General features: G+C 46.6%; 13 non-coding genes across 13 annotated transcripts; 7 read left to right on the top strand and 6 right to left on the bottom strand.

The window, feature by feature from the left end:
* Positions 1-7,627: 7,627 nt before the first annotated feature.
* On the bottom strand, positions 7,628-7,791 carry LOC135037683 (U1 spliceosomal RNA). The gene has a single exon (XR_010232175.1). It is a non-coding gene; the product is annotated as a U1 spliceosomal RNA (small nuclear RNA).
* Positions 7,792-8,446: 655 nt separating this feature from the next.
* LOC135037579 (U1 spliceosomal RNA) lies at positions 8,447-8,609 on the bottom strand. The gene has a single exon (XR_010232089.1). It is a non-coding gene; the product is annotated as a U1 spliceosomal RNA (small nuclear RNA).
* A 152-nt stretch (positions 8,610-8,761) lies between these two features.
* LOC135037701 (U1 spliceosomal RNA) lies at positions 8,762-8,925 on the bottom strand. The gene has a single exon (XR_010232192.1). It is a non-coding gene; the product is annotated as a U1 spliceosomal RNA (small nuclear RNA).
* Positions 8,926-9,599: 674 nt separating this feature from the next.
* On the bottom strand, positions 9,600-9,762 carry LOC135037599 (U1 spliceosomal RNA). Its single transcript, XR_010232102.1, has one exon. It is a non-coding gene; the product is annotated as a U1 spliceosomal RNA (small nuclear RNA).
* Positions 9,763-9,914: 152 nt separating this feature from the next.
* LOC135037697 (U1 spliceosomal RNA) lies at positions 9,915-10,078 on the bottom strand. Its single transcript, XR_010232188.1, has one exon. It is a non-coding gene; the product is annotated as a U1 spliceosomal RNA (small nuclear RNA).
* A 1,381-nt stretch (positions 10,079-11,459) lies between these two features.
* TRNAN-AUU (transfer RNA asparagine (anticodon AUU)) lies at positions 11,460-11,533 on the bottom strand. The gene has a single exon. It is a non-coding gene; the product is annotated as a tRNA-Asn (tRNA).
* A 6,782-nt stretch (positions 11,534-18,315) lies between these two features.
* LOC135037693 (U1 spliceosomal RNA) lies at positions 18,316-18,479 on the top strand. Its single transcript, XR_010232184.1, has one exon. It is a non-coding gene; the product is annotated as a U1 spliceosomal RNA (small nuclear RNA).
* A 152-nt stretch (positions 18,480-18,631) lies between these two features.
* On the top strand, positions 18,632-18,794 carry LOC135037582 (U1 spliceosomal RNA). Its single transcript, XR_010232092.1, has one exon. It is a non-coding gene; the product is annotated as a U1 spliceosomal RNA (small nuclear RNA).
* A 671-nt stretch (positions 18,795-19,465) lies between these two features.
* On the top strand, positions 19,466-19,629 carry LOC135037696 (U1 spliceosomal RNA). The gene has a single exon (XR_010232187.1). It is a non-coding gene; the product is annotated as a U1 spliceosomal RNA (small nuclear RNA).
* Positions 19,630-19,781: 152 nt separating this feature from the next.
* On the top strand, positions 19,782-19,944 carry LOC135037634 (U1 spliceosomal RNA). Its single transcript, XR_010232131.1, has one exon. It is a non-coding gene; the product is annotated as a U1 spliceosomal RNA (small nuclear RNA).
* A 673-nt stretch (positions 19,945-20,617) lies between these two features.
* LOC135037699 (U1 spliceosomal RNA) lies at positions 20,618-20,781 on the top strand. Its single transcript, XR_010232190.1, has one exon. It is a non-coding gene; the product is annotated as a U1 spliceosomal RNA (small nuclear RNA).
* Positions 20,782-20,933: 152 nt separating this feature from the next.
* LOC135037578 (U1 spliceosomal RNA) lies at positions 20,934-21,096 on the top strand. Its single transcript, XR_010232088.1, has one exon. It is a non-coding gene; the product is annotated as a U1 spliceosomal RNA (small nuclear RNA).
* A 655-nt stretch (positions 21,097-21,751) lies between these two features.
* Positions 21,752-21,915, top strand: LOC135037682 (U1 spliceosomal RNA). Its single transcript, XR_010232174.1, has one exon. It is a non-coding gene; the product is annotated as a U1 spliceosomal RNA (small nuclear RNA).
* The last annotated feature ends 4,254 nt before the right edge of the window (positions 21,916-26,169 follow it).

The raw sequence follows: 26,169 nt of genomic DNA, 5'->3' as shown, positions 1-26,169 counted from the left end.
CATTGAGATTGATAGGGAGAGGACGTGGCTGGCGTCCTCTCCGTTTAGATTAGAAGATAGAGACGAGTGACATTTGATTTACTACTAATTTGGGGAGCAGTTGAACTTGTCAGGAGTACTCAGTAGTGCAGAGTTTTGCTGATCGTGACCACCAGTTTTATTATTTATAATCCGTTCTCTGCCTGAAAAAAAACGATACACATACCATATCTGTGCTCAGCCTCAGTGTGCTGCATGATATATCATCTATGTATATCTGACTGTGCTGAGTGCTCACTGCTCACACAGCTTAATTGTGGGGGAGACTGGGGAGCAGTTATAGCAGGAGTACAGTGCACACTTTTGCTGCCAGTGTGACCACCAGTATATTGTCTGCCTGAAAAAGTTAAACACTCCTGTGGTGTTTTTTTTTTATTCTATAAACGCATTCTGCTGACAGTGTCCAGCAGGTCCGTCATACATATATTATATAAATATTTATCTGCAGTAGTGTTATATTTTTTTTTTCATCTTTATCATCTCTATATTAGCAGACGCAGTACGGTAGTCCACGGCTGTGGCTATCTCTGTGTCGTCAGTGCTCGTCCATAATTGTATACCTACCTACCTGTGGTGGTTTTTTTTTTTCTATCTTCTTCATACTAGTAGTTTAGGAGTCTACTGACAGTGTCCACCAGGTCCATCATTATATTATATACCTACAGTAGTAATATATTTATTATATTATCTATACTAGCAGACGCAGTACGGTAGTCCACGGCTGTGGCTATCTCTGTGTCGTCAGTGCTCGTCCATAATTGTATACCTACCTACCTGTGGTGGGGTTTTTTTTTTATCTTCTTCATACTAGTAGTTTAGCAGTCTGCTGACAGTGTCCACCAGGTCCGTCATTATATTATATACCTACAGTAGTAATATATTTATTATATTATCTATACTAGCAGACGCAGTACGGTAGTCCACGGCTGTACCTACCTCTGTGTCGTCAGTGCTCGTCCATAATTGTATACCTACCTGTGGTGGGGTTTTTTTTTCTATCTTCTTCATACTAGTAGTTTAGGAGTCTGCTGACAGTGTCCACCAGGTCCGTCATTATATTATATACCTACAGTAGTAATATATTTAGTATATTATCTATACTAGCAGACGCAGTACGGTAGTTCACGGCTGTACCTACCTCTGTGTCGTCACTCGTCCATAATTGTATACCTAACTGTGGTGGGTTTTTTTTTCTATCTTCTTCATACTAGTAGTTTAGCAGTCTGCTGACAGTGTCCACCAGGTCCATCATTATATTATATATACCTACAGTAGTTATATATATTTTTTTTTATATCATTAATTATCATCTCTATACTAGCAGACGCAGTACGGTAGGCCACGGCTGTGGCTATCTCTGTGTCGTCAGTGCTCGTCCATAATTGTATACCTACCTACCTGTGGTGGAAGTTTTTTTCTATCTTCTTCATACTAGTAGTTTAGCAGTCTGCTGACAGTGTCCACCAGGTCCGTCATTATATTATATATACCTACAGTAGTTATATATATATTTTTTTATATCATTAATTATCATCTCTATACTAGCAGACGCAGTACGGTAGTCCACGGCTGTAGCTACCTCTGTGTCGTCAGTCACTCGTCATCCATAAGTATACTAGTATCCATCCATCTCCATTGTTTACCTGAGGTGCCTTTTAGTTGTGCCTATTAAAATATGGAGAACAAAAATGTTGAGGTTCCAAAAATAGGGAAAGATCAAGATCCACTTCCACCTCGTGCTGAAGCTGCTGCCACTAGTCATGGCCGAGACGATGAAATTCCATCAACGTCGTCTGCCAAGGCCGATGCCCAATGTCATAGTACAGAGCATGTAAAATCCAAAACACAAAAGATCAGTAAAAAAAGGACTCAAAAATCTAAATAAAAATCGTCGGAGGAGAAGCGTAAACTTGCCAATATGCCATTTACCACACGGAGTGGCAAGGAACGGCTGAGGCCCTGGCCTATGTTCATGGCTAGTGGTTCAGCTTCACATGAGGATGGAAGCACTCAGCCTCTCGCTAGAAAAATGAAAAGACTTAAGCTGGCAAAAGCACAGCAAAGAACTGTGCGTTCTTCAAAATCACAAATCCACAAGGAGAGTCCAATTGTGTCGGTTGCGATGCCTGACCTTCCCAACACTGGACGTGAAGAGCATGCACCTTCCACCATTTGCACGCCCCCTGCAAGTGCTGGAAGGAGCACCCGCAGTCCAGTTCCTGATAGTCAGATTGAAGATGTCAGTGTTGAAGTACACCAGGATGAGGAGGATATGGGTGTTGCTGGCGCTGGGGAGGAAATTGACAAGGAGGATTCTGATGGTGAGGTGGTTTGTTTAAGTCAGGCACCCGGCGAGACACCTGTTGTCCGTGGGAGGAATATGGCCATTGACATGCCTGGTGAAAATACCAAAAAAATCAGCTCTTCGGTGTGGAAGTATTTCAACAGAAATGCGGACAACAGGTGTCAAGCCGTGTGTTGCCTTTGTCAAGCTGTAATAAGTAGGGGTAAGGACGTTAACCACCTCGGAACATCCTCCCTTATACGTCACCTGCAGCGCATTCATCATAAGTCAGTGACAAGTTCAAAAACTTTGGGCGACAGCGGAAGCAGTCCACTGACCAGTAAATCCCTTCCTCTTGTAACCAAGCTCACGCAAACCACCCCACCAACTCCCTCAGTGTCAATTTCCTCCTTCCCCAGGAATGCCAATAGTCCTGCAGGCCATGTCACTGGCAATTCTGACGAGTTCTCTCCTGCCTGGGATTCCTCCGATGCATCCTTGAGTGTAACGCCTACTGCTGCTGGCGCTGCTGTTGTTGCTGCTGGGAGTCGATGGTCATCCCAGAGGGGAAGTCGTAAGACCACTTTTACTACTTCCACCAAGCAATTGACTGTCCAACAGTCCTTTGCAAGGAAGATGAAATATCACAGCAGTCATCCTGCTGCAAAGCGGATAACTGAGGCCTTGGCATCCTGGGCAGTGAGAAACGTGGTTCCGGTATCCATCATTACTTCAGAGCCAACTATAGACTTGATTGAGGTACTGTGTCCCCGGTACCAAATACCATCTAGGTTCCATTTCTCTAGGCAGGCGATACCGAAAATGTACACAGACCTCAGAAAAAGACTCACCAGTGTCCTAAAAAATGCAGTTGTACCCAATGTCCACTTAACCACGGACATGTGGACAAGTGGAGCAGGGCAGACTCAGGACTATATGACTGTGACAGCCCACTGGGTAGATGTATTGACTCCCGCCGCAAGAACAGCAGCGGCGGCACCAGTAGCAGCATCTCGCAAACGCCAACTCTTTCCTAGGCAGGCTACGCTTTGTATCACCGCTTTCCAGAATACGCACACAGCTGAAAACCTCTTACGGCAACTAAGGAAGATCATCACAGAATGGCTTACCCCAATTGGACTCTCCTGTGGATTTGTGGCATCGGACAACGCCAGCAATATTGTGCGTGCATTATATCTGGGCAAATTCCAGCACGTCCCATGTTTTGCACATACCTTGAATTTGGTGGTGCAGAATTATTTAAAAAACGACAGGGGCGTGCAAGAGATGCTGTCGGTGGCCACAAGAATTGCGGGACACTTTCGGCGTACAGGCACCACGTACAGAAGACTGGAGCAACACCAAAAACGCCTGAACCTGCCCTGCCATCATCTGAAGCAAGAAGTGGTAACGAGGTGGAATTCAACCCTCTATATGCTTCAGAGGATGGAGGAGCAGCAAAAGGCCATTCAAGCCTATACATCTGACCACGATATAGGAGGTGGAATGCACCTGTCTCAAGCGCAGTGGAGAATGATTTCAACGTTGTGCAAGGTTCTGCAACCTTTTGAACTTGCCACACGTGAAGTCAGTTCAGACACTGCCAGCCTGAGTCAGGTCATTCCCGTCATCAGGCTTTTGCAGAAGAAGCTGGAGACATTGAAGGAGGAGCTAAGACAGAGCGATTCCGCTAGGCATGTGGGACTTGTGGATGGAGCCCTTCATTCGCTTAACCAGGATTCACGGGTGGTCAATCTGTTGAAATCAGAGCACTACATTTTGGCCACCGTGCTCGATCCTAGATTTAAAACCTACGTTGTATCTCTCTTTCCGGCAGACACAAGTCTGCAGGGGTTCAAAGACCTGCTGGTGAGAAAATTATCAAGTCAAGCGGAACTTGATCGGTCAACAGCTCCTCCTTCACATTCTCCCGCAATTGGGGGTGCGAGGAAAAGGCTCAGAATTCCGAGCCCACCCGCTGGCGGTGATGCAGGGCAGTCTGGAGCGACTGCTGATGCTGACATCTGGTCCGGACTGAAGGACCTGCCAACGATTACGGACATGTCGTCTACTGTCACTGCATATGATTCTCTCACCATTGAAAGAATGGTGGAGGATTATATGAGTGACCGCATCCAAGTAGGCATGTCAGACAGTCCGTACGTATACTGGCAGGAAAAAGAGGCAATTTGGAGGCCCTTGCACAAACTGGCTTTATTCTACCTAAGTTGCCCTCCCACAAGTGTGTACTCCGAAAGAGTGTTTAGTGCCGCCGCTCACCTTGTCAGCAATCTGCGTACGAGGTTACTTCCAGAAAATGTGGAGAAGATGATGTTCATTAAAATGAATTATAATCAATTTCTCCGTGGAGACATTGACCAGCAGCAATTGCCTCCACAAAGTACACAGGAAGCTGAGATGGTGGATTCCAGTGGGGACGAATTGATAATCTGTGAGGAGGGGGATGTACACGGTGATGAATCGGAGGATGATGATGAGGTGGACATCTTGCCTCTATAGAGCCAGTTTGTGCAAGGAGAGATTAATTGCTTCTTTTTTGGTGGGGGTCCAAACCAACCCGTCATTTCAGTCACAGTCGTGTGGCAGACCCTGTCACTGAAATGATGGGTTGGTTAAAGTGTGCATGTCCTGTTTATACAACATAAGGGTGGGTGGGAGGGCCCAAGGCAATTCCACCTTGCACCTCTTTTTTCTTTTATTTTTCTTTGCGTCATGTGCTGTTTGGGGAGTGTTTTTTGGAAGGGCCATCCTGCGTGACACTGCAGTGCCACTCCTAGATGGGCCAGGTGTTTGTGTCGGCCACTTGGGTCGCTGAGCTTAGTCACACAGCTACCTCATTGCGCCTCTTTTTTTCTTTGCGTCATGTGCTGTTTGGGGAGTGTTTTTTGGAAGGGCCATCCTGCGTGACACTGCAGTGACACTCCTAGATGGGCCAGGTGTTTGTGTCGTCCACTTGGGTCGCTGAGCTTAGTCACACAGCTACCTCATTGCGCCTCTTTTTTTCTTTGCGTCATGTGCTGTTTGGGGAGTGTTTTTTGGAAGGGCCATCCTGCGTGACACTGCAGTGCCACTCCTAGATGGGCCAGGTGTTTGTGTCGGCCACTTGGGTCGCTGAGCTTAGTCACACAGCTACCTCATTGCGCCTCTTTTTTTCTTTGCGTCATGTGCTGTTTGGGGAGTGTTTTTGGAAGGGCCATCCTGCGTGACACTGCAGTGCCACTCCTAGATGGGCCAGGTGTTTGTGTCGGCCACTTGGGTCGCTGAGCTTAGTCACACAGCTACCTCATTGCACCTCTTTTTTTCTTTGCGTCATGTGCTGTTTGGGGAGTGTTTTTTGGAAGGGCCATCCTGCGTGACACTGCAGTGCCACTCCTAGATGGGCCAGGTGTTTGTGTCGGCCACTTGGGTCGCTGAGCTTAGTCACACAGCTACCTCATTGCGCCTCTTTTTTTCTTTGCGTCATGTGCTGTTTGGGGAGTGTTTTTTGGAAGGGCCATCATGCGTGACACTGCAGTGCCACTCCTAGATGGGCCAGGTGTTTGTGTCGGCCACTTGGGTCACTGAGCTTAGTCATCCAGCGACCTCGGTGCAAATTTTAGGACTAAAAATAATATTGTGAGGTGTGAGGTGTTAAGAATAGACTGAAAATGAGTGGAAATTATGGTTATTGAGGTTAATAATACTTTGGGATCAAAATGACTCCCAAATTCTATGATTTAAGCTGTTTTTTAGGGTTTTTTGAAAAAAACACCCGAATCCAAAACACACCCGAATCCGACAAAAAAAATTCGGTGAGGTTTAGCCAAAACGCGTTCGAACCCAAAACACGGCCGCGGAACCGAACCCAAAACCAAAACACAAAACCCGAAAAATTTCCGGTGCACATCTCTAGTGGCCATGCCATGTCACTGTGCAGGAGCCAGCACCGCTCACACACTAGTCTCCGGTGCAGCCCCCAACCCCCGGGACACCCGGAGCAGCAAAATGTAGATTCAGGCCACCAGGCCACGCCCCTACCTATGAAACCATGCCTCCTTTTTACCATTGCGCTGCTTATCTGCGCGCACTGCATTACAATCTCCCTCGCCACCTCTCTGGGTGTCACCAGTGATAGTGACACCTCTGCCATGCTTGTAGCAGCTGGTCTTAAGATCTACGCCTCAAGCCCTGAGTGTTTGCCCTTGTGACTTGTTGATCATCATAGCAAAGCAGATGCTTACAGAAAACTGCAGGGGCTTAGATTGAAAATAAAAAAAATTGATGGGTATAAGGTAGAGAGGAGCGGGTTCGGTTCTCCGAGAACCGAATTCCCCACGAACTCCACGTGGTTTACACTGGTACGAGGCAGGCTCGGTTGTTCCCGCCTGACTCGGAAAACCTGAACAAGGGAAAATGTCATCATCCCGCTGTCGGATTCTCGCGAGATTCGGATTCCATATAAAGAGCTGCGCGTTGCCGCCATTTTTACTCGTGCATTGAAGAGAGAGCGGAGAGGACGTGGCTATGTTCTCTCAGTGGAAATCTCAATATCAGTGCTCAGTATCAGTGGATACTTATTGCTGCTCAGTAATACTAGTAGTGTGTCTCTCCTGCTCAGTGTCAGTTCTCAGTAGTATCCTCATCAGTGCTCAGTATCACTGCTCATTGTCTTGTGCTGCATTGTTGTGCTCAGCATACTACAGTACATTACTAATAGTCCAGTGCTGCATCTTGCTGCTCAGTGTCAGTTCTAGTATCCTCATCAGTGCTCACTATCACTGCTCATTGCATTGTGGTGTTCTGTATACTACAGTAACATAGTAATATAGTAACATATAGTAACATAGTTTTTGAGGTTGAATAGAGGCAAATTGCCCATCGTGTTCAACCTGTTTTAAGTTGTGATGATTCTACATACTTGCTGAATAATGTTTTATGACTAGTTAGCTACTACAACTCATGTTACCCCCGGATTAACCATGTTGATATTTTAAGTATTATAACCTTGGATAGCTTTTTCATTCAGAAATGTATCCATTCCTTTTTTAAATCCAATTACAGAGTCCGCCATTACCACCTTCCCTGGCAGGGAATTCCACATCCTGATTGCCCTAACAGTGAAGATCATAGTATCTCACCTGGCAGGTAAGTAGGAGTTGGGCCAGAGCTGTGGAGGATTGCTGCTCGGGCACCCCCTGTCAAGTGAAGGAGATCCAACTGAGGCAGCACAAGGGAACTCTCGAAAGAAGAACAAGGCTAGAGGAAGATCTGAGACAAAGAAATCTGACTTTTACCAGAGCTGACCAGAGGAAAGCACAAACACAGTCCCCCACTACCACAAATAATGCAGTCGAGTTTCCCACATTTGGGGAAATCACAGGGGTCAGCATACCCAGAATGCAATGAATGAACCTCACCCTGGGAGAACAATCTTCATGACCATGGTATCGCCTATGCAAAATAAGTATGATTTGGGATAGGGCTGGGGAGGGCCGCTGCTCAGGCACATCTCTGTCAAGTAAAGGAGATTCAACTGAGGCAGCACAAGGGAACTCTCATCTGGGGACAACAACTGCAGGGAGAACACATATTTTCAGATGAACATGGGAGGGCAGAAGGCTGCCTAATACTGAAGCACCCACAAACAACAAACCAAATGCAACAACTAGTACAAGCATTCCTGGGGGAAGTTCTGCAGAAGACGGATTTGCATACGGTGATGTCATCCAAGCAGTGGGCCAAAGTTGTCTGGAACCCTCATCTGCATATGAAAAGAGAAAAGGGGTATGCAGGGCATGGCGGCCTTTTGCGGCGCTTGGATGACCCTTAGTTCGCATTAAACACCCCCACCCTCCTTCGGTGTGGGGCTCATGTTGACAATGCCCCAGCCCCTGAAGCATTCAAGCTGATTTCTTACAGCAGCTTGGCACTGTAACAGCTCCAGAGCTGCTCTGTAAGGCAAGTAAAAGGGTGTGTAGTTTGCATTGTGCATTGGAAGGCACAAAGTAAGCAGACAGGAGGAGAAGTCAGGATAGTGCACAAGGGTATAAAAGGGAGGGGCTCAAGAAAAAAGAAGTGGAAACAGACAGCAAACTAGGCTGGAGAGAGACCTGAGACAAAGAGATCTGAATTATACGAGAGCCGACCAGGGGAAACACAAATTATGCAGTCAAGTTTCCCACATTTGGGGAAATCGCAGGGGCAGCACACCCAGAGTGCAATGGGTGAGCCTTGCCCTGGGAGAAGCACCTTCATGATCATAGTATCTCACCTGGCAGGTAAGTAGGAGTTGGGCTTGAGCTGGGGAGGGTCGCTGCTCGGGCACCCCCCTGTCAAGTGAAGGAGATCCAACTGAGGCAGCACAAGGGAACTCTCGAAAGAAGAACAAGGCTAGAGGAAGATCTGAAACAAAGAAATCTGACTTTTACCAGAGCTGACCAGAGGAAAACACAAACACAGTCCCCCACTACCACAAATAATGCAGTCGAGTTACCCACATTTGGGGAAATCACAGGGGTCAGCATACCCAGAATGCAATGAATGAACCTCACCCTGGGAGAATAATCTTCATGACCATGGTATCTCCTATGCAAAATAAGTATGATTTGGGATAGGGCTGGGGAGGGCCGCTGCTCAGGCACATCTCTGTCAAGTAAAGGAGATTCAACTGAGGCAGCACAAGGGAACTCTCATCTGGGGACAACAACTGCAGGGAGAACACATATTTTCAGATGAACATGGGAGGGCAGAAGGCTGCCTAATACTGAAGCACCCCCAAACAACAAACCAAATGCAACAACTAGTGCAAGCATTCCTGGGGGAAGGCCTGCCGCAGATGGATTTGCATATGGTGATGTCATCCAAGCAGTGGGTCAAAGTTGGCTACAACCTTCGTCTGCATATGAAAAGAGAAAAGGGGCGTGCAGGGCATGGCGGCCTTTTGCGGTGCTTGGATGACCCTTAGTTTGCATTAAACACCCCCACCCTCCTTCGGTGTGGGTCTCATGTTGGCCATGCCCCAGCCCCTGAAGCATTCAAGCTGATTTCTTGCAGCAGCATGGCACTGTAACAGCTCCAGAGCTGCTCTGTAAGGCAAGTAAAAGGGTGTGGGCCCTGCAGCACTACCTGTAGTTTGCATTGTGCATTGGAAGGCACAAAGTAAGCAGACAGGAGGAGAAGTCAGGATAGTGCACAAGGGTATAAAAGGGAGGGGCTCAAGAAAAAAGAAGTGGAAACAGACAGCAAACTAGGCTGTAGAGAGACCTGAGACAAAGAGATCTGAATTATACGAGAGCCGACCAGGGGAAACACAAATTCTGCAGTCAAGTTTCCCACATTTGGGGAAATCGCAGGGGCAGCACACCCAGAGTGCAATGGGTGAGCCTTGCCCTGGGAGAAGCACCTTCATGATCATAGTATCTCACCTGGCAGGTAAGTAGGAGTTGGGCTAGAGCTGTGGAGGGTCGCTGCTCGGGCACCCCCCTGTCAAGTGAAGGAGATCCAACTGAGGCAGCACAAGGGAACTCTCGAAAGAAGAACAAGGCTAGAGGAAGATCTGAGACAAAGAAATCTGACTTTTACCAGAGCTGACCAGAGGAAAACACAAACACAGTCCCCCACTACAACAAATAATGCAGTCGAGTTACCCACATTTGGGGAAATCACAGGGGTCAGCATACCCAGAATGCAATGAATGAACCTCACCCTGGGAGAACAATCTTCATGACCATGGTATCTCCTATGCAAAATAAGTATGATTTGGGATAGGGCTGGGGAGGGCCGCTGCTCAGGCACATCTCTGTCAAGTAAAGGAGATTCAACTGAGGCAGCACAAGGGAACTCTCATCTGGGGACAACAACTGCAGGGAGAACACATATTTTCAGATGAACATGGGAGGGAAGAAGGCTGCCTAATACTGAAGCACCCCCAAACAACAAACCAAATGCAACAACTAGTGCAAGCATTCCTGGGGGAAGGCCTGCAGCAGATGGATTTGCATATGGTGATGTCATCCAAGCAGTGGGTCAAAGTTGGCTTCAACCCTCGTCTGCATATGAAAAGAGAAAAGGGGCGTGCAGGGCATGGCGGCCTTTTGCGGCGCTTGGATGACCCCTAGTTCGCATTAAACACCTCCACCCTCCTTCGGTGTGGGGCTCATGTTGGCTATGCCCCAGCCCCTGAAGCATACAAGCTGATTTCTTGCAGCAGCTGGGCACTGTAACAGCTCTAGAGCTGCTCTGTACGGCAAGTAAAAGGGTGTGGGCCCTGCAGCACTACCTGTAGTTTGCATTGTGCATTGGAAGGCACAAAGTAAGCAGACGGGAGAAGTCAGGATAGTGCGCAAGGGCATAGAAGGGAGCAGCTCAAGAAAAGAGAAGTGGAAACAGACAGCAAACTAGGCTGGAGAGAGACCTGAGACAAAGAGATCTGAATTATACGAGAGCCGACCAGGGGAAACACAAATTATGCAGTCAAGTTTCCCACATTTGCGGAAATCTGTCACCAGAAGAGCAATGCAAAATGTACAAGTGATATATTAAAATCATCTTCCATCTTGAATTTCAATGATGCATTGGGACAACAATTTTGTGAGAAACATCTTCACCCATAAAGAAAGATTTTCTTAATTCCTTATCTGTGTGCTGATTAGATATTACCTTGTTTTCACATTAAACAGACTTCCACATGAGAAAGCAGCAAGGATGCAGTAACGTTTATGTTTCCTGGTGTCAACCTGTATTATTTCAGTAGACATTGAAATGAGGATGCATCTTGCTGCCTTTCCAATGTAGCAAGTTTAATTCAGTAATAGGTGAAAAAACATTCCTACAAAGGTGTTAATCAGAGACTTGGCTTTGTGGACACTTTTCAGAGAGCAAATTTGTTAGCATAAAAATAAAGTCAGAAAATGAAGAGCTGTTTAATCACTCAATTGGACTTTTCTGCCAGCATAATTTTTTTTTCTCTGCAACCCACTGCTAAATTGTGCTTCCTAGCTGTTTTTTATAAAATCACTTAATCAAATCTAACTCTGATTACATCAGAGAAGGCCAGGTACCCTACACCATAAGAGGGGGTTTGAAATTTTGACTTGTCTACTTAAAGATCACCAAAATCTGATCACAAGGTCAATTACATCCCTGGGTGGGATTGAACCACCAACCTTTTGGTTAATAGCCAAACATGCTAACCGATTGCACCACAGAGACACCTCGTAAAAGTCCATTCTGACAAAGGCTAATAAGCATTCATCTAGAACGTTTCCTAGAAAAACTTTAAAAAGTCAATAATCTGGAGAGTTTTTGTAAGAAACACATTGCTACTTTCCCATGATGAGTGAGTGCTTCAGGATCTCTTGCACTTACATGAGCAGCAGAGTACTGCAACGGAAGCATGCTGGGCCCATAACCCAGAGGTAGGCAGATTGAAACTATCTTCTGCTATATGCATTGTTTTTTGTTAATTAAAGTAATCCAAAACTGGGATTGATATTTTGGCTCTTTTATTTTTACTTAAAGTACAATAACTTTTACCATTTTAATTTGTTTTAATAGTATATTGACAGTATTGTTTTCTTTCAAAAATCCACTTAATTTTCTTTACCCTATTATTAAAATGGTAATTGACAAAAACAAACTACATTGTCACCAGAAGAGCAGTACAAAATGTACAAGTGATATATTAAAATCATCATTCCAGCTTGAATTTCAATGATGCTTTGGTGCAACAATTTTGTGAGAAACATCTTCACCCATAAAGAAAGATTTTCTTAATTCCTTACCTGTGTGCTGATTAGATATCACCTTGTTTTCACATTAAACAGACTTCCCCATGAGGAAGCAGCAAGGATGCAGTGACGTTTATGTTTCCTGGTGTCAACCTGTATTATTTCAGTAGACATTGAAATGAGGATGCATCTTGCTGCCTTTCCAATGAAGCAAGTTTAATTCAGTAATAGGTGAAAAACCATTCCTACAAAGGTGTTAATCAGAGACTTTACTTTGTGGACACTTTTCAGAGAGCAAATTTGTTAGCATAAACATAAAATCAGAAAATGAAGAGCTGTTTAATCACTCAATTGGACTTTTCTGCCAGCATAGTTTTTTTTCTCTGCAACCCACTGCTAAATTGTGCTTCCTAGCTGTTTTTTATAAAATCACTTAATCAAATCTAACTCTGATTACATCAGAGAAGGCCAGGTACCCTACACCATAAAAGGGAGTTTGACATTTTGACTTGTCTACTTAAAGATTACCAAAATCTAATCACAAGGTCAATTACATCCATGGGTGGGATTGAACCACCAACCTTTTGGTTAATAGCCAAACATGCTAACCGATTGCACCACAGAGACACCTCGTAAAAGTATCTACTGACAAAGGCTAATAAGCATTCATCTAGAACGTTTCCTAGAAAAACTTTAAAAAGTCAATAATCTGGAGAGTTTTTGTAAGAAACACATTGGTACTTTCCCATGATGAGTGAGTGCTTCAGGATCTCTTGCACTTACATGAGCAGCAGAGTACTGCAACGGAAGCATGCTGGGCCCATAACCCAGAGGTAGGCAGATTGAAACTATCCTCTGCTATATGCATTGTTTTTTGTTAATTAAAGTAATCCAAAACTGGGATTGATATTTTGGCTCTTTTATTTTTACTTAAAGTACAATAACTTTTACCATTTTAATTTGTTTTAATAGTATATTGACAGTATTGTTTTCTTTCAAAAATCCACTTAATTTTCTTTACCCTATTATTAAAATGGTAATTGACAAAAACAAACTACATTGTCACCAGAAGAGCAGTACAAAATGTACAAGTGATATATTAAAATCATCTTTCCAGCTTGAATTTCAATGATGCTTTGGTGCAACAATTTTGTGAGAAACATCTTCACCCATACCCAAGACTTACTAGGCTGAATATGTATACACTAGAAAAGAGGTGCCTAAGAGGAGATATTATTAATATCTTCAAATATGTAAAGATACATAACAAAGAGTTATCAGAGGAATTATTTATTAAAAGAACACGTGGTCACTCGCTGCGACTGGAGGAAATTCAGAATGCAATGGAGGAAAGGGTTCTTCACTGTTAGGGCAATCAGGATGTGGAATTCCCTGCCAGGGAAGGTGGTAATGGCGGACTCTGTAATTGGATTTAAAAAAGGAATGGATACATTTCTGAATGAAAAAGCTATCCAAGGTTATAATACTTAAAATATCAACATGGTTAATCCGGGGGTAACATGAGTTATAGTAGTTAACTAGTCATAAAACATTATTCAGCAAGTATGTAGAATCATCACAACTTAAAACAGGTTGAACACGATGGGCAATTTGCCTCTATTCAACCTCAAAAACTATGTTACTATATGTTACTATATTACTGTAGTATACAGAACACCACAATGCAATGAGCAGTGATAGTGAGCACTGATGAGGATACTAGAACTGACACTGAGCAGCAAGATGCAGCACTGGACTATTAGTAATGTACTGTAGTATGCTGAGCACCACAATGCAGCACAAGACAATGAGCAGTGATACTGAGCACTGATGAGGATACTACTGAGAACTGACACTGAGCAGGAGAGACACACTACTAGTATTACTGAGCAGCAATAAGTAACCACTGATACTGAGCACTGATATTGAGATTTCCACTGAGAGAACATAGCCACGTCCTCTCCGCTCTCTCTTCAATGCACGAGTAAAAATGGCGGCAACGCGCAGCTCTATATATAATATCCGAATCTCGCGAGAATCCGACAGCGGGATGATGACATTTTCCCTTGTTCAGGTTTTCCGAGTCAGGCGGGAACAACCGAGCCTGCCTCAGACCAGTGTAAACCACGTGGAGTTCGTGGGGAATTCGGTTCTCGGAGAACCGAACCCGCTCCTCTCTACCTTATACCCATCAATTTTTTTTATTTTCAATCTAAGCCCCTGCAGTTTTCTGTAAGCATCTGCTTCGCTATGATGATCAACAAGTCACAAGGGCAAACACTCAGGGCTTGAGGCATAGATCTTTGGACCAGCTGCTACAAGCATGGCAGAGGTGTCACTATCACTGGTGACACCCAGAGAGGTGGCGAGGGAGATTGTAATGCAGTGCGTGCAAATAAGCAGCGCAATGGTAAAAAGGAGGCATGATTTCATAGGTAGGGGCGTGGCCTGGTGGCCTGAATCTACATTTTGTTGCTCCGGGTGTCCCGGGGGTTGGGGGCTGCACCCGGGGACTAGTGTGTAAGAGGTGCAGGCTCCTGCACAGTGACAGGGCATGGCCACCCAGTATGACACCTCCCTTCTTGACCATGCTGTAATTGCAGTCGCACTGCAGTTCAGCGTGATCATAAACAATGGTGTAGCCTCCTGCTGGTGCAGACTGTATGTGCGCGCAGGAAGCCGCCACCATTTTTGTGATCACAGCGGCTGAATGTGATGTCATACAGCCGCTGTGACCACGCCCCCTGTGTCTCCTCCATTGCAGACCCCATTTTGAAGCCTTGCCCCCGCACTGCTCCATCCCTGACTTGGAAATGGAGTGTTGCTGACCCCACTCTCCCCCCCTGCCCCGATTGACAGGCAGAGGCGATCGCATGCAGGCACATGCGTATGCTCTTAGCAATTTTTGCAGTTGGATTGCTTATTGTGATTGCAATCCAACCTGAATCAGGCCCTATTACCTATCACATAGCGCTGCGGGCAGTACAAAATTGGGTTAATATAGGAGAAAAACCCCCAGACCTGTGCTCCTTAACTGTACCTGGTGGCTAGTGGAGCGGCTGCCCAGTAATCAGTGTCCACCCCAGTGCGCACACGGCCCACCCCCTACGGCCACGCTCCCCTTAATCAGCGGCCTCGTGATCCGGAAGGGCGGTGTGTGTGTGACTGACCTTAGGAAGAAACCGGAGCCTCCGCTGCAGTGACCCAGCAACCAGGGCACGGGAGTATACAGCGCCGCTGGGAGTGATGAAGCTGCAGTAAAGATGTCTATTAGACCTAGCCTGCTGCAGCCCTTGTAGATTCTCATAAAACAAGTTCTTCTTTTCTTGTCAAAATTAATAGCTAAGAATAGGCTGCCTGAGGCAGGCCCCTGTTAAGTGGCCTGCTACTGAAGGCACCAACTACAAACTGAGCTCCCTGTTCATGGAAGCGGGGTTATAGAGGAGGATGCGCTGAGCATCTTGGGAACAGTCAAAAGCTTTGAGCCGGTTGGTGCCTCAGATCAAGATCCTACTCTACACCCCAATGTGAATCCTTGTGGAGTCCAGTGTACCCCACAGAAGAAATTAATGTGTCACACCCATTGGCAGCAACCTTAGAATAGCTGCTGACGGGCACAATTGAGAAAGGAAGGGGGGGGGGGGCATTTGAATCCAGCACATAGATGCAATTCAAATATGTAATTTGTACCTTCCTATTTTAAAATATAATGGATGAACCTCACCCTGTGAGAACAATCTTCATGATCAAGAGATCTAATATGTAAAATAAGTATGAGTTGGGATAGGGCTGGGGAGGGTGGCAGCTCGGGCAGCCCCTCCCCCGTCAAGTTAAGGAGATTCAACTGAGGAAGCACAAGGGAACTCTCGTCTGGGGACAACAACTGCAGGGAGACCACATCTTTTCAGATGAACATGGGAGGGCGGAAGGCTGCCTAATACTGAAGCACCATCAAATATCAAACCATATCCAACAACTAGTACAAGCATTCCTGGGGGAAGGTCTGCAGCAGACGGATTTGCATACGGTGATGTCATCCAAGCAGTGGGCCAAAGTTGGCTGGAACCCTCATCTGCATATAAAAAGAGAAAAGGGGCATGCAGGGCATGGCGGCCTTTTGCAGTGCTTGGATGACCCCTAGTTCGCATTAAAAACCCCCACCCTCCTTTGGTGTGGGGCTCATGTTGGCCATGCCCCATCCCCTGAAGCATTCATGCTGATTTCTTGCAGCAGCTGGGCACTGTAACAGCTCCAGAGCTGCTCTGTAAGGCAAGTAAAAGGGTGTGGGCCCTGCAGCACCACCTGTAGTTCGCATTGTGCGTTGGAAGGCACAAAGTAGGCAGACGGGAGGAGAAGTCAGGATAGTACACAAGGGCATCCTTTTCTCTTAGTCCGTAAAGGATGCTGGGGTCACATTAAGAACCATGGGGTATAGACGGGATCCGCAAGAGACATGGGCACTTTAAGACTTTCAAAGGGTGTGAACTGGCTCCTCCCTCTATGCCCCTCCTCCAGACTCCAGTTATAGGAACTGTGCCCAGGGAGACGGACATTTCGAGGAAATGATTTATTGTTAAACTAAGGTGAGCATCTTACCAGCTCACACCTTAAGCATGCCGCAGAACGTGGCAGAACGTGGCATTCAACAGAACACAAGCCAACGGCATGAACAATTGCAGCAAGAAGGCCAGGTACCCTACACCATAACAGGGGTTTTCGAAATTTTGACTTGTCTACTTAAAGATCACCAAAATCTGATAACAAGGTCAATTACATCCCTGGGTGGGATTGAACCACAAACCTTTTGGTTAATAGCCGTACACACTAACTGATTGCGCCACAGCGACACTTTGCAAAAGTACATACTGACAAAGGCTAATAAGCATTCTCATGCTGCTTTCTCATGTGGAAGTCTGTTTAATGTGAAAACAAGGTGATATCTAATTAGCACACAGGTAAGGAATTAAGAAAATCTTTATTTAAGGGTGAAGATGTTTCTCACAAAATTGTTGCCCCAATGCATCATTGAAATTCAAGCTGGAAAGATGATTTTAATATATCACTTGTACATTTTGTATTGCTCTTCTGGTGACAATGTAGTTTGTTTTTGTCAATTACCATTTTAATAATAGGGTAAAGAAAATTAAGTGGATTTTTGAAAGAAAACAATACTGTCAATATACTATTAAAACAAATTAAAATGGTAAAAGTTATTGTACTTTAAGTAAAAATAAAAGCTAAAATATCAATCCCAGTTTTGGATTACTTTAAATGGACTGCAGATCTCTCTTGGCCTGGACCTATGGGGGTCAAATGCAGGACATTGCATGTCAGCCATGTTGTCACATCTCGGCTGAAAGAATACAAAATTATATATATACAGTCACTTGAAAACATTATTGGTGATTATTCCTGCAGGTAATCACCACACCTTAGATCACATATAATTTGTGATCCTCCTTTCTCTATTCAAACGTGACAGCAAGGCTCACCCATTGCACTCTGGGTGTGCTGCTCCTGCGATTTCCCCAAATGTGGGAAACTTGACTGCATAATTTATGTTTCCCCTGGTCGGCTCTCGTATAATTCAGATCTCTTTGTCTCTGGTCTCTCTCCAGCCTAGTTTGCTGTCTGTTTCCACTTCTCTTTTCTTGAGCTGCTCCCTTCTATGCCCTTGCGCACTATCCTGACTTCTCCCGTCTGCTTACTTTGTGCCTTCCAATGCACAATGCAAACTACAGGTAGTGCTGCAGGTATCACACCCTTTTACTTGCCGTACAGAGCAGCTCTGGAGCTGTTACAGAGCCCAGCTGCTGCAAGAAATCAGCTTGAATGCTTCAGGGGCTGAGGCATAGCCAACATGAGCCCCACACCGAAGGAGGGTGGAGGTGTTTAATGCGGACTAGGGGTCATCCAAGCGCCGCAAAAGGCCGCCATGCCCTGCACGCCCCTTTTCTCTTTTCACATGCAGACGAGGGTTGAAGCCAACTTTGACCCACTGCTTGGATGACATCACCATATGCAAATCCATCTGCTGCAGGCCTTCCCCCAGGAATGCTTGCACTAGTTGTTGCATTTGGTTTGTTGTTTGGGGTTGCTTCAGTATTAGGCAGCCTTCTGCCCTCCCATGTTCATCTGAAAATATGTGTTCTCCCTGCAGTTGTTGTCCCCAGATGAGAGTTCCCTTGTGCTGCCTCAGTTGAATCTCCTTTACTTGACAGAGATGTGCCTGAGCAGCGGCCCTCCCCAGCCCTATCCCAAATCATACTTATTTTGCATAGGCGATACCATGGTCATGAAGATTGTTTTCCCAGGGTGAGGTTCATTCATTGCATTCTGGGTATGCTGACCCCTGTGATTTCCCCAAATGTGGGAAACTCGACTGCATTATTTGTGGTAGTGGGGGACTGTGTTTGTGCTTTCCTCTGGTCAGCTTTGGTAAAAGTCAGATTTCTTTGTCTCAGATCTTCCTCTAGCCTTGTTCTTCTTTCGAGAGTTCCCTTGTGCTGCCTCAGTTGGATCTCCTTCACTTGACAGGGGGGTACCCGAGCAGCGACCCTCCCCAGCTCTAGCCCAAATCCTACTTACCTGCCAGGTGAGATACTATGATCATGAAGGTGCTTCTCCCAGGGCAAGGCTCACCCATTGCACTCTGGGTGTGCTGCTCCTGCGATTTCCCCAAATGTGGGAAACTTGACTGCATAATTTGTGTTTCCCCTGGTCGGCTCTCGTATAGTTCAGATCTCTTTGTCTCAGGTCTCTCTCCAGCCTAGTTTGCTGTCTGTTTCCACTTCTCTTTTTTTGAGCTGCTCCCTTCTATGCCCTTGCGCACTATCCTGACTTCTCCCGTCTGCTTACTTTGTGCCTTCCAATGCACAATGCAAACTACAGGTAGTGCTGCAGGGCCCACACCCTTTTACTTGCCGTACAGAGCAGCTCTAGAGCTGTTTCAGTGCCCAGCTGCTGCAAGAAATCAGCTTGTATGCTTCAGGGGCTGGGGCATAGCCAACATGAGCCCCACACCGAAGGAGGGTGGAGGTGTTTAATGCGAACTAGGGGTCATCCAAGCGCCGCAAAAGGCCGCCATGCCCTGCACGCCGCTTTTCTCTTTTCATATGCAGACGAGGGTTGAAGCCAACTTTGACCCACTGCTTGGATGACATCACCATATGCAAATCCATCTGCTGCAGGCCTTCCCCCAGGAATGCTTGCACTAGTTGTTGCATTTGGTTTGTTGTTTGGGGGTGCTTCAGTATTAGGCAGCCTTCTTCCCTCCCATGTTCATCTGAAAATATGTGTTCTCCCTGCAGTTGTTGTCCCCAGATGAGAGTTCCCTTGTGCTGCCTCAGTTGAATCTCCTTTACTTGACAGAGATGTGCCTGAGCAGCGGCCCTCCCCAGCCCTATCCCAAATCATACTTATTTTGCATAGGAGATACCATGGTCATGAAGATTGTTCTCCCAGGGTGAGGTTCATTCATTGCATTCTGGGTATGCTGACCCCTGTGATTTCCCCAAATGTGGGTAACTCGACTGCATTATTTGTTGTAGTGGGGGACTGTGTTTGTGTTTTCCTCTGGTCAGCTCTGGTAAAAGTCAGATTTCTTTGTCTCAGATCTTCCTCTAGCCTTGTTCTTCTTTCGAGAGTTCCCTTGTGCTGCCTCAGTTGGATCTCCTTCACTTGACAGGGGGGTGCCCGAGCAGCGACCCTCCCCAGCTCTAGCCCAACTCCTGCTTACCTGCCAGGTGAGATACTATGATCATGAAAGTGCTTCTCCCAGGGCAAGGCTCACCCATTGCACTCTGGGTGTGCTGCCCCTGCGATTTCCCCAAATGTGGGAAACTTGACTGCAGAATTTGTGTTTCCCCTGGTCGGCTCTCGTATAATTCAGATCTCTTTGTCTCAGGTCTCTCTACAGCCTAGTTTGCTGTCTGTTTCCACTTCTTTTTTCTTGAGCCCCTCCCTTTTATACCCTTGTGCACTATCCTGACTTCTCCTCCTGTCTGCTTACTTTGTGCCTTCCAATGCACAATGCAAACTACAGGTAGTGCTGCAGGGCCCACACCCTTTTACTTGCCTTACAGAGCAGCTCTGGAGCTGTTACAGTGCCAAGCTGCTGCAAGAAATCAGCTTGAATGCTTCAGGGGCTGGGGCATGGCCAACATGAGACCCACACCGAAGGAGGGTGGGGGTGTTTAATGCAAACTACGGGTCATCCAAGCACCGCAAAAGGCCGCCATGCCCTGCACGCCCCTTTTCTCTTTTCATATGCACACGAAGGTTGAAGCCAACTTTGACCCACTGCTTGGATGACATCACCATATGCAAATCAATCTGCGGCAGGCCTTCCCCCAGGAATGCTTGCACTAGTTGTTGCATTTGGTTTGTTGTTTGGGGGTGCTTCAGTATTAGGCAGCCTTCTGCCCTCCCATGTTCATCTGAAAATATGTGTTCTCCCTGCAGTTGTTGTCCCAGATGAGAGTTCCCTTGTGCTGCCTCAGTTGAATCTCCTTTACTTGACAGAGATGTGCCTGAGCAGCGGCCCTCCCCAGCCCTATCCCAAATCATACTTATTTTGCATAGGAGATACCATGGTCATGAAGATTATTCTCCCAGGGTGAGGTTCATTCATTGCATTCTGGGTATGCTGACCCCTGTGATTTCCCCAAATGTGGGTAACTCGACTGCATTATTTGTGGTAGTGGGGGACTGTGTTTGTGTTTTCCTCTGGTCAGCTCTGGTAAAAGTCAGATTTCTTTGTTTCAGATCTTCCTCTAGCCTTGTTCTTCTTTCGAGAGTTCCCTTGTGCTGCCTCAGTTGGATCTCCTTCACTTGACAGGGGGGTGCCCGAGCAGCGACCCTCCCCAGCTCAAGCCCAACTCCTACTTACCTGCCAGGTGAGATACTATGATCATGAAGGTGCTTCTCCCAGGGCAAGGCTCACCCATTGCACTCTGGGTGTGCTGCCCCTGCGATTTCCCCAAATGTGGGAAACTTGACTGCATAATTTGTGTTTCCCCTGGTCGGCTCTCGTATAATTCAGATCTCTTTGTCTCAGGTCTCTCTCCAGCCTAGTTTGCTGTCTGTTTCCACTTCTTTTTTCTTGAGCCCCTCCCTTTTATACCCTTGTGCACTATCCTGACTTCTCCTCCTGTCTGCTTACTTTGTGCCTTCCAATGCACAATGCAAACTACACACCCTTTTACTTGCCTTACAGAGCAGCTCTGGAGCTGTTACAGTGCCAAGCTGCTGTAAGAAATCAGCTTGAATGCTTCAGGGGCTGGGGCATTGGCAACATGAGCCCCACACCGAAGGAGGGTGGGGGTGTTTAATGCGAACTAAGGGTCATCCAAGCGCCGCAAAAGGCCGCCATGCCCTGCATACCCCTTTTCTCTTTTCATATGCAGATGAGGGTTCCAGCCAACTTTGGCCCACTGCTTGGATGACATCACCGTATGCAAATCCGTCTTCTGCAGAACTTCCCCCAGGAATGCTTGTACTAGTTGTTGCATTTGGTTTGTTGTTTGGGGGTGCTTCAGTATTAGGCAGCCTTCTGCCCTCCCATGTTCATCTGAAAATATGTGTTCTCCCTGCAGTTGTTGTCCCCAGATGAGAGTTCCCTTGTGCTGCCTCAGTTGAATCTCCTTTACTTGACAGAGATGTGCCTGAGCAGCGGCCCTCCCCAGCCCTATCCCAAATCATACTTATTTTGCATAGGCGATACCATGGTCATGAAGATTGTTCTCCCAGGGTGAGGTTCATTCATTGCATTCTGGGTATGCTGACCCCTGTGATTTCCCCAAATGTGGGAAACTCGACTGCATTATTTGTGGTAGTGGGGGACTGTGTTTGTGCTTTCCTCTGGTCAGCTCTGGTAAAAGTCAGATTTCTTTGTCTCAGATCTTCCTCTAGCCTTGTTCTTCTTTCGAGAGTTCCCTTGTGCTGCCTCAGTTGGATCTCCTTCACTTGACAGGGGGTGCCCGAGCAGCAATCCTCCACAGCTCTGGCCCAACTCCTACTTACCTGCCAGGTGAGATACTATGATCTTCACTGTTAGGGCAATCAGGATGTGGAATTCCCTGCCAGGGAAGGTGGTAATGGCGGACTCTGTAATTGGATTTAAAAAAGGAATGGATAAATTTCTGAATGAAAAAGCTATCCAAGGTTATAATACTTAAAATATCAACATGGTTAATCCGGGGGTAACATGAGTTGTAGTAGCTAACTAGTCATAAAACATTATTCAGCAAGTATGTAGAATCATCACAACTTAAAACAGGTTGAACACGATGGGCAATTTGCCTCTATTCAACCTCAAAAACTATGTTACTATATGTTACTATATTACTATGTTACTGTAGTATACAGAACACCACAATGCAATGAGCAGGGATAGTGAGCACTGATGAGGATACTAGAACTGACACTGAGCAGCAAGATGCAGCACTGGACTATTAGTAATGTACTGTAGTATGCTGAGCACAACAATGCAGCACAAGACAATGAGCAGTGATACTGAGCACTGATGAGGATACTACTGAGAACTGACACTGAGCAGGAGAGACACACTACTAGTATTACTGAGCAGCAATAAGTATCCACTGATACTGAGCACTGATATTGAGATTTCCACTGAGAGAACATAGCCACGTCCTCTCCGCTCTCTCTTCAATGCACGAGTAAAAATGGCGGCAACGCGCAGCTCTTTATATGGAATCCGAATCTCGCGAGAATCCGACAGCGGGATGATGACATTTTCCCTTGTTCAGGTTTTCCGAGTCAGGCGGGAACAACCGAGCCTGCCTCGTACCAGTGTAAACCACGTGGAGTTCGTGGGGAATTCGGTTCTCGGAGAACCGAACCCGCTCCTCTCTACCTTATACCCATCAATTTTTTTTATTTTCAATCTAAGCCCCTGCAGTTTTCTGTAAGCATCTGCTTTGCTATGATGATCAACAAGTCACAAGGGCAAACACTCAGGGCTTGAGGCGTAGATCTTAGGACCAGCTGCTACAAGCATGGCAGAGGTGTCACTATCACTGGTGACACCCAGAGAGGTGGCGAGGGAGATTGTAATGCAGTGCGCGCAGATAAGCAGCGCAATGGTAAAAAGGAGGCATGGTTTCATAGGTAGGGGCGTTGCCTGGTGGCCTGAATCTACATTTTGTTGCTCCGGGTGTCCCGGGGGTTGGGGGCTGCACCGGGGACTAGTGTGTGAGCGGTGCTGGCTCCTGCACAGTGACATGGCATGGCCACTAGAGATGTGCACCGGAAATTTTTCGGGTTTTGTGTTTTGGTTTTGGGTTCGGTTCCGCGGCCGTGTTTTGGGTTCGAACGCGTTTTGGCTAAACCTCACCGAATTTTTTTTGTCGGATTCGGGTGTGTTTTGGATTCGGGTGTTTTTTTCAAAAAACCCTAAAAAACAGCTTAAATCATAGAATTTGGGAGTCATTTTGATCCCAAAGTATTATTAACCTCAATAACCATAATTTCAACCCATTTTCAGTCTATTCTTAACACCTCACACCTCACAATATTATTTTTAGTCCTAAAATTTGCACCGAGGTCGCTGGATGACTAAGCTCAGTGACCCAAGTGGCCGACACAAACACCTGGCCCATCTAGGAGTGGCACTGCAGTGTCACGCATGATGGCCCTTCCAAAAAACACTCCCCAAACAGCACATGACGCAAAGAAAAAAAGAGGCGCAATGAGGTAGCTGTGTGACTAAGCTCAGCGACCCAAGTGGCCGACACAAACACCTGGCCCATCTAGGAGTGGCACTGCAGTGTCACGCAGGATGGCCCTTCCAAAAAACACTCCCCAAACAGCACATGACGCAAAGAAAAAAAGAGGCGCAATGAGGTAGCTGTGTGACTAAGCTCAGCGACCCAAGTGGACGACACAAACACCTGGCCCATCTAGGAGTGTCACTGCAGTGTCACGCAGGATTGCCCTTCCAAAAAACACTCCCCAAACAGCACATGACGCAAAGAAAAAAAGAGGCGCAATGAGGTAGCTGTGTGACTAAGCTCAGCGACCCAAGTGGCCGACACAAACACCTGGCCCATCTAGGAGTGGCACTGCAGTGTCACGCAGGATGGCCCTTCCAAAAAACACTCCCCAAACAGCACATGACGCAAAGAAAAATAAAAGAAAAAAGAGGTGCAAGGTGGAATTGCCTTGGGCCCTCCCACCCACCCTTATGTTGTATAAACAGGACATGCACACTTTAACCAACCCATCATTTCAGTGACAGGGTCTGCCACACGACTGTGACTGAAATGACGGGTTGGTTTGGACCCCCACCAAAAAAGAAGCAATTAATCTCTCCTTGCACAAACTGGCTCTATAGAGGCAAGATGTCCACCTCATCATCATCCTTCGATTCATCACCGTGTACATCCCCCTCCTCACAGATTATCAATTCGTCCCCACTGGAATCCACCATCTCAGCTCCCTGTGTACTTTGTGGAGGCAATTGCTGCTGGTCAATGTCTCCACGGAGAAATTGATTATAATTCATTTTAATGAACATCATCTTCTCCACATTTTCTGGAAGTAACCTCGTACGCCGATTGCTGACAAGGTGAGCGGCGGCACTAAACACTCTTTCGGAGTACACACTTGTGGGAGGGCAACTTAGGTAGAATAAAGCCAGTTTGTGCAAGGGCCTCCAAATTGCCTCTTTTTCCTGCCAGTATACGTACGGACTGTCTGACGTGCCTACTTGGATGCGGTCACTCATATAATCCTCCACCATTCTTTCAATGGTGAGAGAATCATATGCAGTGACAGTAGACGACATGTCCGTAATCGTTGGCAGGTCCTTCAGTCCGGACCAGATGTCAGCATCAGCAGTCGCTCCAGACTGCCCTGCATCACCGCCAGCGGGTGGGCTCGGAATTCTGAGCCTTTTCCTCGCACCCCCAATTGCGGGAGAATGTGAAGGAGGAGCTGTTGACCGATCAAGTTCCGCTTGACTTGATAATTTTCTCACCAGCAGGTCTTTGAACCCCTGCAGACTTGTGTCTGCCGGAAAGAGAGATACAACGTAGGTTTTAAATCTAGGATCGAGCACGGTGGCCAAAATGTAGTGCTCTGATTTCAACAGATTGACCACCCGTGAATCCTGGTTAAGCGAATGAAGGGCTCCATCCACAAGTCCCACATGCCTAGCGGAATCGCTCTGTCTTAGCTCCTCCTTCAATGTCTCCAGCTTCTTCTGCAAAAGCCTGATGACGGGAATGACCTGACTCAGGCTGGCAGTGTCTGAACTGACTTCACGTGTGGCAAGTTCAAAAGGTTGCAGAACCTTGCACAACGTTGAAATCATTCTCCACTGCGCTTGAGACAGGTGCATTCCACCTCCTATATCGTGGTCAGATGTATAGGCTTGAATGGCCTTTTGCTGCTCCTCCATCCTCTGAAGCATATAGAGGGTTGAATTCCACCTCGTTACCACTTCTTGCTTCAGATGATGGCAGGGCAGGTTCAGGCGTTTTTGGTGTTGCTCCAGTCTTCTGTACGTGGTGCCTGTACGCCGAAAGTGTCCCGCAATTCTTGTGGCCACCGACAGCATCTCTTGCACGCCCCTGTCGTTTTTTAAATAATTCTGCACCACCAAATTCAAGGTATGTGCAAAACATGGGACGTGCTGGAATTTGCCCAGATATAATGCACGCACAATATTGCTGGCGTTGTCCGATGCCACAAATCCACAGGAGAGTCCAATTGCGGTAAGCCATTCTGTGATGATCTTCCTCAGTTGCCGTAAGAGGTTTTCAGCTGTGTGCGTATTCTGGAAAGCGGTGATACAAAGCGTAGCCTGCCTAGGAAAGAGTTGGCGTTTGCGAGATGCTGCTACTGGTGCCGCCGCTGTTGTTCTTGCGGCGGGAGTCAATACATCTACCCAGTGGGCTGTCACAGTCATATAGTCCTGAGTCTGCCCTGCTCCACTTGTCCACATGTCCGTGGTTAAGTGGACATTGGGTACAACTGCATTTTTTAGGACACTGGTGAGTCTTTTTCTGAGGTCTGTGTACATTTTCGGTATCGCCTGCCTAGAGAAATGGAACCTAGATGGTATTTGGTACTGGGGACACAGTACCTCAATCA

Source organism: Pseudophryne corroboree, unplaced genomic scaffold (assembly GCF_028390025.1).
Source record: "Pseudophryne corroboree isolate aPseCor3 unplaced genomic scaffold, aPseCor3.hap2 scaffold_683, whole genome shotgun sequence".
Lineage (NCBI taxonomy): Eukaryota > Metazoa > Chordata > Amphibia > Anura > Myobatrachidae > Pseudophryne > Pseudophryne corroboree.
Note: the sequence above shows the minus strand (reverse complement) of the source record. Positions and strands in the feature narration are given on the sequence as shown.